Source organism: Ambystoma mexicanum, chromosome 11 (assembly GCF_040938575.1).
Source record: "Ambystoma mexicanum isolate Mex_15411 chromosome 11, UKY_AmexF1_1, whole genome shotgun sequence".
Lineage (NCBI taxonomy): Eukaryota > Metazoa > Chordata > Amphibia > Caudata > Ambystomatidae > Ambystoma > Ambystoma mexicanum.
In genome coordinates, this window is record NC_090934.1 from 815,102,716 (window position 1) to 815,110,781 (window position 8,066).

The window sequence follows — 8,066 nt, forward strand, 5'->3', positions numbered from 1 at the left end:
TGGCAAAGGACTCGTGATATTGCTGAGTACCCGAAGTTACTTATGCTGATGGTCAATGAGTGTTTAATCTAACCATCTAATCTCTGCTACCAAGTGAACTGGATGGACCCCAGCTGGCCCATAAGACTGGGGGTCTCCAAACAGCCCTTTAAGATGAGCAGCAGCACCCTTGAGATTGATGGGGATGCATATTCGTACTCTTGCACCAAATAATAATGACAAATGCATTGTTTGGCAAGGGGAGTCCGTTTAATGACAAGTACAAAAAACAGGGAGTTCAATGAACACCAGCAACCGCTCAATCTTCCTTCTCGCTTAAACTCCACTTAATTTTAAAAAAACACAATATTTATTTCAAAAACTCATCATCACTGATGTGTAATCTTAAAAACCTAACATGCAACGTGATTGGTTATAGGAAGGTAAATTTCACATAGGTACTATAACTATGTGGTAACAGGGAGAGGGGATGGGATAATCAATGTCATGTGGGGCAACTGAGCCCTTCCTTCAAAATGGCCACTGTAAACATCACTAAAATTACGTTGTCTCATTGGTTTTAATTACTATAGGACCCTAGATTACATGGCCCACTATGATTGGGTTGGCTCAACCCCACTCATACTTTTCACTCATGTCTAGCAGCATGCAGAACAACCAGCCAGGTGCAGGGAGTTTGTCTGCACTCCATTTTCCCTCCAATTATGTTACAATCAATCATCACCTGAGTGGTCATGTGTCAATTACTTCTTTGTAATTTGTCCTCAAGTCTGCTCCGTGGTCTGAGAAAATAAAGGAGTTTAGGTCTGGCAGGGATCCATGCATAGGTTTGAAAGTCTCATCCCTTCCTACCTGCCTTGTCACGTGATTAGGACACTGTGAAATCAACCTCTTCTTCATGCAATTTCGTGTATTTGATTTAATTCTGCCAGTCTTCGACCATCTGTGGCTTATTTTGACCTTTCTGAACAGGATACTCTGTTCTTTTCTCTTTAATCGTATCCACTGTTGGTCTATTCCAGCCCGATACGACCTTGGCTTCTTGGCATGGTTACCTTCAGATGGGGTTCTCTTTGTCTTAATTATCAATTTGTTTGCTGCAACACTCTCCTCTTGAGACCTTTAGTAACCTCTGTTCAATTCTGCTCATGTTGGTAGTGGATTTGTACTCATCTATAAAGTGCTTTTTGAGGTATATATTAATATATATATATATGTATAGTTGATGCTTGCCACAATTTATTTTACGACTAAGCATAAGCAAGCTTCATGATTTCTTTGCTTCTTGCAGTTTCCTGTATCTGTACACGTTTAAACTAACTGAATATCTTCTTCATGCATATGCATTCGTTATTTCATTTTGACATCAACTGTTTCACCTTAGGCTCAAGATGTCACTTATCCATGGTATTGTCAGCATTCTTAGGTCATGATATCTTCTATATGTGCGTCAGTCCAATTTCTCATGACGTCACCATTCGTCTTCCTTTAGTATCTTCTTGGCTTCTTCAGGTATTATATTCTGGCAACCGTCTTTTTGTCTTGCCTGTAGATATGGTTTTCTCAATGGGTACCTTACTAAAGAAACAAAGAGGATAAGAAATGTTCCTTTGCTGATCTATTTGCTTTTATTTTAGATTGAATGGATTAATGTATGGTGATGGATTGATTTTTTTAAAGTTTGTAATAAACTATATAATAAAAAAAAATTACTCTGAAATACATGGCCATGGAAACCAGAGAGCAGAGATAAGTGGAGAGAAAAGGACAGTTCTTGATAATCTCCCCCTTCCTCCATCTTGCACACCCTCCTCTCTGATGGACTGAGATGTGACGACCCTGCTGACATGGAATGCTGTTTTCTCTAGAAGTACTGAAGCAATAGGTATATATGGTTATCAAAACTGAATTGTATTGTGTATTACCAGGTAAGTGTAATTTGTATCGTTGGGATACGTATATGTGTTCAATATTGTTGGTTAATGACTCGAAATTGATTTCTTTAAGCGGTTTACATGGCTCCACTGGATCATACAAAATGACTGCTTCGATCAATGCTTTCTCCAGGATGCACTAGCTACTAGTGACAGAGCAACTAACTGGCACCAGAGCCCTCTCAAGCATGCAGCCTTGTGAGCAGTGGCCCTGATTTAAACTGTCTAGCAAAACCTAAAACTTCACAATTGCCATTCCTCTGTTTGAGTCCAAAGAAATAGGTTTGGACTTCGGGTGCCACACGGCTTGGCACTCTTCCCACTTTTCAGCCCTCCTAGACCTGAAACTTTTTTGATGTTCATGTACCCTGATGGTACACAGCTTCTTTAGAACCCAGGTTAATCAATCCACATGAACAAACTGGTAGACTGCATCACAGCTATGGACAGCTTGATGAAAAGTACACCCCTAAAGAAAAACCTAGGTATCATCCTAGATAGTGAGCCCTGCGATTGCACAAGTGGCAGTTCCAAAGAAACATTTTAGACTCTCAAATTACTGTCATATCCCCCTAATTTGACATATTCCTTGCAAATACAGGTAACCCTGGTCATGTCAAATCTGGACTATGGTAATGTGTTATATCTGGGACTTCTGAAATTTGGCATGTGTTGACTGCGTAACTCTAAGACATCTTACACCAGCATCACATTTTGATTTTCTAACCTTGCGCTTCTTGCATTTGCTGCAGTTGGAATCCCACCTGGATCATGGATAGATCTTTCTACAAACAAAACACTTTTCCTTCGGAATGAGATTGTGAAACACCTTCAAAAGCGGACCTTGTGGTCGTGCCCAGATTTTAAAGAACCAATTTAGGAGGCAAAGGATTTTCTGTGGTTCCGGTCATAAACTGGAATGTACTGCCGCACTTACTGCAGCAGATCAATGACTACCCAACCTTCAACGGGATGCTTAAAACCCACCTCTTTTTTATTATTTGTGTATTTCTTTGTTATTAAGTGCATGTGGTTGAAGTCAACCTTTCACATTACACATTTAAAAAGCAATGATTAAAAACATATTACACACATAAGATAAGCAAAATACAATTCCAATATTCATTTAAACTGAAACAATAAATTTGTTCAATAAAACAGTAAAAACTCTGTCAATACTTAATCAGACTAAAGTCATTGCTATATGATAATAGAATATCAGTTCATATATGACCAGAAATTGTCAATGTATATTTCACAGTCTGCCAAATATGGAATCCTGCAGCGGTTGTGACCAATGATTCTGCAGAGAAAGCAGCACTCCAAAATTATTCCGATTTATAGTTACGAAATTTGGCATATCCCTTGTTATACAAGGGGTGCAGGATGACACATTGTGTAAGAACACGGCACACTGTTTTGACATTATTAATCACAGTTACTACATAGTCGCTGGTCCCCAAGTATATCCCTCCACAAACCAGTGTTTCCCAATACAGGCAAGATGTCAAATCTTAGGTGTATATAAAGCGTATTAACTCTGGTGATCGAATTTTAGTTAGGAAGCTATGAGACAACTCTGTAAACTGGCCTTGTGCATAATGTACATATTTACGTTGCTCAGCTAGATAGCATAAAGATTGTATATGATTGGAATATCTGGATGTTTTCTTAAACCCCCGACTGATAGAAGTCAGCAACTGTCTCATGTAGTCCTGAGACATTCACATGTCTTTAAAATGATAAAGCGCCTCTGTCTCCATGACTTTAAACTAGATGCTACTACTTATCCTTTGGGCATGTCCCGAAGTAAGACTCAAAAGAGAGATCTTCTATAGGTTATCAAATCTAATCCTAGCCCAAAATATGCTGATTCCTACCTTCCACAGGGAGTGCAGTGACTGCAGTCCTAGCTCCAATCTAATCACCTCTACAGGTACGACACCTGTTAATCCCAGGAGCGAACGAAGAATTGAAACTTCCAGTCCCATTAATCAATAGACTGCTTTTGCTGGAAAGACTTCTAGGGCGTACATGATGCCAGGTATTACAGAAGTACTGTAGGCCCTGGTCTTAGCCTCAATGGAAGAACCGGCCAAGCTATCAACGACCCTCCTAATGGACAACCATTTCAGCCAAACCTGATGCTTATTCCCAGGTACTTGTACCCCTTGATCTGCTCTATACTAGTAGAGCCCAGTCGCCAAATAAATGTCGGGATGCCATAGGCTCTCTTCCCTATAGTCATGATCTTGGTCTTGTCAGCATTGACAAGCATCAAGAGAATGTTGCAATCCAACTGCAGTGCAGTCGAATATCACTGTGTTGTCCCCATGTGTAAGGCAGTGGATTTCCTTGCTACCAAAACAAGGAGGAACGTTCTTAATAGATTTCAGCATTTGTGCAAAATCTGAGACAGATTATAAAGCAGGGGGGAAAGAACACACCCATGCTTTAGTTCTGTATTAGTAGGGAAGGGCCCAGTAAGATTTCCCTCTTGTGAGAGTTGAACCCTTACGTATGTGTTGCCATAGAGCAGTTTAAGAAAATACAGAATGGATGGATTTATGCCCCATCGCCTCAGTTTATCCCAAAGTTTGGGTCGTCTAACACAATCAAATGCATAGCTGTAATCTACGAAACAAATGAAAAGTGTCGAATTAGAATCCTGTAATGTATCTGAAACCAGGGTGAGTAAAACCCACAGAGTGCGCTGTACTACAGTTTTTCCTGAAAGCAGTCTGGCACATGCTCAGGAGCCCTTTATTTTCCATCCAGTCAGAGCGCAAATTTAAAAGTAGCTTTGAGAAAATCTTTGAGCTACTGTCCGGCATCGCTAAAAGTCTATAGTTTATCAGGAATTGACGAGGGCCTTTCTTGTGAATTGGGATCAGAATTGACTGTTGCCAAGTGCGTGATATTCTTCCAGACTCACATACGTGTAAAAATAGAGATTTTAGTATCCACCTCTTCTAGAGTCATTAGCATTGAAACAGAACTCCTGCCAAAGATAGACCTCTCCCACTAGTGCCAAGAGTAGTCAGCCTATGGTGATGGGTCAATACGCAGTTTTCAAACTATTGAGATCACCTGCTCACAATATGTTACCTGGGTAACATTTACTGTTTGTCCAGAATTCTCAATGTGAAATGTCTTCACCTATTCAGTTTGTATTCAAACTTTAAATTAAGACTTTTGTAGGGATCACTACATGTTGCATTTCATTTTGTGAGCATAAATGCATCATGCAAATAGTAGGGGGTGCTCCTGCATCTAAATACTTATCCAATCCAGAAAAAATGAAATGTAATATTACATGCTTAGGATTGGAGCTACACTTCAGGAGTCTGAAGAACATGTTTAGTCATTCGTTCTATTCTTCCATTAAATTGGAAGCACTTCGGTGATCAACATTAATTTTCAAATGCTAGTTGCAGATTGAATTTAGAAGTGCAATGGTAGGATAGTGGAATATAGAAAGGAAATGGAAGCTCTTGGATTGACAGCAAATCTTACTTTTGCAAACATGCAAAAATATTGATGGTTCATGCCCTTAGTTGCGGGAAATGACCTGGGGACCAATGTACTGAACTAGACTCTTCAATCACCTGTGTAATATCTGGTTACATGGTGTAAGCACATGGATCCTGAAGCTCTATTTCTAATTTGATTCATAGAAATAGGGTACTGTGCCTATTTAGATTAGACATCACTGTTTATAAAACAGTTGTCTTTCCCCATGCATCTATATGTTGGGGTATTTCTTTTTTTCATATAATACAGGAGATCAAAGAAGCCGTTACTTTTTTTTAAACCTATGCAACAGCCTTGAAATGTACCTTGTTGTCATACAAATATTGAATATTTCATATCTGTTGCTGATTTATTTTACCAAAGCTACTTTAATGTTGTAGTATCTGCGAAGGGCATTGATGCAGCATCGCTATTGCACTTTGTCTAAAGTTATTGGATTTCTATAACTAAACTAGCTGGCAAGTAATATTACTAAACAGGAGTCTGGTGTACATAAATCAATTCAAACCGGGTGTGGTAAGTGGCATGAGGCAGGTAAGGGCAACAGGGACAGGAAGGTCTTACAATCTTCAATCCTTGTGAAGAGTGACCAGTCCAATTTGAAGTGCACTGTAAATTGTATCAACGTCTGGCTGTTGAAGCAGGAGAAGCCATGGTTTCACGTGTATTTCCTTGTATTTTTCAGCTTGTAGCATGGCAATGACGAGACTGCTACTGCTGCATTGTCCTCCGGGCATTTACGTTCTCTGCCACTTAGGATAATGTTGGGATGCACGTATAGCGCCCTAGCCAGGCAAAAAGCTTTAGGCTGAGAAAAACTTATTAGTCAGTGCACAGTGTGAGCAGGTTCAGCTTTGCGTGGCAGAAGGCGAATGTATCACTTGTAGTAGTTTTGACAACTAATAGATGCATCATATAGCAACACACAATGAGCAATTAATGTTGCGGTTGTAGATCAGGCAGTGTGTTATAGGCCCTGTGTTTAGAAATAGTACACAAAGTTATGTTTTGAGTGAGGTGCGAGAAGGGAGCTGAAGGAGGCAGAGTCAGAAGGGTATTGTGGTAAAAGCGAGGTCAGCGGGTCGACATGGCAAGAGTGCCACCATATTGGATTTTAAGGCCTAGTACACAATGAACAGAATGAAGGCCCTGATGTGGAGCTGCAGCTCTGTTTAGTCCAGTCCCAAGACAAATTTCCTTTCCATTCCACTAGGGCAGGTTTGTCCAACCTTTTTGAATGTGGGGCCGAAGCATTAACTTTTTGTCACCCAGTGGGCCGGCGAGTCAAAAGTCAAACTCACCCAAAGCAGTATATTAAAAAGCGATATTGTGTGACCTTTGGCACAATTGCATCACAGGCAGGGATAGCCATGCAGTCCCAAAGATAGCTTTTGGTGTCATGGCCAGTGATCAAAGGTTAGTTGCTTGTGATTTCTTTCAGTGTCTATGTGTTAATATTTTTCTGAAATAGTGGGGGCGACGAAGCGTAGCGAGGGAGCTACAAGGTTCTAGGGAGGGTTTGGGGATTTGCCCCCCCAAGAATTTATTTTCAAATATGGGGTTGAAATGGTGCATTTTACAGCAGAAAAGGTGACCAAAAAAACATAAGTTTACAATCAGTTCTAAAGGGGAACATGAAAATTCCATGTCACCAACGGCAGAAAAGAACATTTTACAACACAACACATTTTAATGATCAATGTGTCCACAGTGTAAGACAGCAGTGTCACTGATCTAACACATTGTCATGCTGGTTGTACCCAAAAAATGTCCTGAAGCAACATGTCTATGCTGGCTGTTCCCAATTTAGGCCAGCATTGTCCCGTACAAAGCATGATTGATGCTGTCTGAGCATGTGCAGTGTGCCCAATACATATGGCAGCTTATCTCTGTAATACACATTACTTCTGTGGTGATGAAAGAAGCATAATTCAATTCAACAGATAAAATGTGGAAAAGCGATCACCCAAAGGTGAACCTAATGGAAGAAACGCAATGTGAGCACAATCTTAAAGTATGCAACCTAGCAGGCCTAGTACACACTTTACCTTTTCTTTCACCAATAAATCAGGGGAGAGCGCAAATGCAGTCTCCCACTACCAGAAATAATGCAGTCGTGTATCCCGCATTTGGGAACATAGCAGGGGTCAGCAAATCTGATGTGCAATGGGTAAGCCTCACCCTGGGAGATCTGCCCTTGAGATCAGATTCTCCCCTGCCAGCTAAGTATGAGTTGCATGCAAGAGGGCAGGGGTTGGGTCAGTTCTGGGAAGCCCCGCTAATCAAGGATGAGAAGGCAGGCCCTGACCCAACCCCAACCCCCCACCAACCCGGAAGCTCTGAGCATCAGCAGAGCTGCCTGTCCCGCGTGTAGGGGGAAGCTCCAACAGGCAGAGCCCAGCAGAAGAGCAGATTGTAGCGCAGTTCCTTTCTCCCATCAGGCCCTGCTCGGCCTGAGATTTGTATAAATAGCAGGATGGCTCGAGCAGGCCTGTTGCAGTCTGCCCACTGGCCTGTCGGCCCCACATGGGCCCATGGCCCTCCTGAGCGGAACTGCTCAGCGCTGGCCCCATTGACACCATCATAATCATCCTGGAC

The 8,066-nt window shown here is 41.3% G+C and overlaps 1 non-coding gene across 1 annotated transcript; it reads right to left on the minus strand.

The window, feature by feature from the left end:
- Positions 1-7,538: 7,538 nt before the first annotated feature.
- LOC138505310 (U1 spliceosomal RNA) lies at positions 7,539-7,698 on the minus strand. Its single transcript, XR_011280122.1, has one exon. It is a non-coding gene; the product is annotated as a U1 spliceosomal RNA (small nuclear RNA).
- Positions 7,699-8,066: the final 368 nt, after the last annotated feature.